The sequence below is a fragment of the Chiloscyllium plagiosum genome, unplaced genomic scaffold (genome assembly GCF_004010195.1).
Source record: "Chiloscyllium plagiosum isolate BGI_BamShark_2017 unplaced genomic scaffold, ASM401019v2 scaf_9234, whole genome shotgun sequence".
Classification (NCBI taxonomy): domain Eukaryota; kingdom Metazoa; phylum Chordata; class Chondrichthyes; order Orectolobiformes; family Hemiscylliidae; genus Chiloscyllium; species Chiloscyllium plagiosum.
Genome location: NW_025215129.1, coordinates 8,880 through 10,646, shown reverse-complemented (window position 1 = coordinate 10,646; position 1,767 = coordinate 8,880). Strand labels below are relative to the sequence as shown.

General features: G+C 50.1%; 1 long non-coding RNA gene across 1 annotated transcript in view; it reads right to left on the bottom strand.

Moving 5' to 3' along the window:
- Positions 1–267: 267 nt before the first annotated feature.
- Positions 268–1,767, bottom strand: part of LOC122548171 — a 5,217-nt gene continuing 3,717 nt past the window's right edge. The window contains exon 3 of the long non-coding RNA XR_006311183.1: positions 268–283. This is a non-coding gene — a long non-coding RNA (uncharacterized LOC122548171). The remainder of the gene's footprint in view (positions 284–1,767) is intronic.

The following is a 1,767-nucleotide window of genomic DNA, read 5'->3' as shown; positions in this document are numbered from 1 at the left end:
CTTGCTTTTGAGATCCCAGCCTCAATTATTCTGGTTTATCGGAGAAAGTGAGATCTGCAGATGCTGGAGATCAGAGCTTCAGATTATGCCCGAAACGTCGATTCTCCTGATCCCTGGATGCTGCCTGACCTGCGTTCCCGAAGAAGGGCTTATGCCCGAAACGTCGATTCTCCTGATCACTGGATGCTGCCTGACCTGCTGCGCTGTTCCAGCAACATGGATGCTGCCTGACCTGCTGCGCTGTTCCAGCAACACATTTTCAGCTCTATTCTGATTTAATATCCTATGAAATGAATTCACAAAACAAAACTCACAGTCAGTGCAGGAAGAACATAGACATACTTTTCTCTTGGTATGTGCTTGATGTGTCAATGCCTCTCTTGAAATCGTAAGCCACCACCACCCCCCACCCCCCCCCCCTACCAATCCCAGGAAGGGGACATGCAGATGCACCTCACTGTACCTTGCCTCCAATAAAAATGGCGGCAATATCCCAGGATCTTTCACCGCCTGAGGGCCGCAGCCATTTTCCCATCTGCTGCAAACGCGGGATTAAGAGTTTCTGATTCAGACTTACAAACCGCACAGAGTGTAATTAAAACTTCCCAGTCTAACGTGACTCATTATCTCCCTGTCTCCAAGGCCACTCTCCCCTTCCCTGTTTGCGTCTCCCACATTCACCAATGGCCGAGTCACGTGGCACTTCATCGGCTGAGTTACCGGTGACGTGTCATCCCACTGGCCACGCCCCTCATTCACTCCCATTGTTTGGATGACCAGCTGGTTCCACTTGGTCCACCAGTCCCACCATTCTTTCCTATTGGTCCGAAGCTGCCATCAATCAGCTGGACCCGATTGTGAGGTCAATAGTGGGATCCTCATCCTGTCTGAATCACACCCAGAAGGTGTATGGATGGTGTCAATCAGGAACAACAAGCAGAAGGTGCTGGGAAAGCTCCGCAGGTCTGGCAGCATCTGGGAACAGAAATCTGTCCTGTGGCCTTTCCTCAGAACCGATGGGAGCTGGGAAAATTAGAATCTTGACAGTGTGGAAGCAGGCCATTCGGCACAAAAGTTCCACAGCGTCCCTCCAAAGGGTATCCCACCCAGACCAATTCCCCTACCCTAGTACTGTATATTTCTCCTGACTAATGCACCTAACCTACACATCCCTGAACCTTATTGGAAATTTAGCTTGGCCAATTCAACTAACCTGCAGATTTTTGTACTGCAGGAGATAGGGGTTAAATAGTAAATAATAGGCAGGGACAGAACCCAAAGAGAGACCAGAACATTTGGAAAGACAAAGGAGTGGATTACGATCTGGCTGGGGGGGGTGCATTGCTGTTAATGGAGGGGACAGGAACCTGTGTCTGGCAGCATCTCAGTGGAGGTGGCGGAAATGGTGACTGTTGATCGATGTTCTGCTGCAAAAACAGACCCCGAGCTTCCAGCTGCCTGCCACTTTAACACACGAGCCTGTTCCCTGGCCAACATCTCTGTCTCATGCTTACTGCAGTGTTCCAGTGAGGCCAGAACATACCAAATGGCCCCGTATTTCGAGGACTGCAATTTCCTCTCCCATGTGGTCAACATCATCCACTATATCTCCTCCACTTCCCGCACCTCTGCCTTTGAAACACACACCTCCAACTGCAACAAGGATAGAACACCCCCCCGCCTCAAGTCCTTACCTTCAACCCAGATACAACACATCATCCTCTGTCATTTCCACCAGCTACAATCAGACTGCACCACCAGATTCTT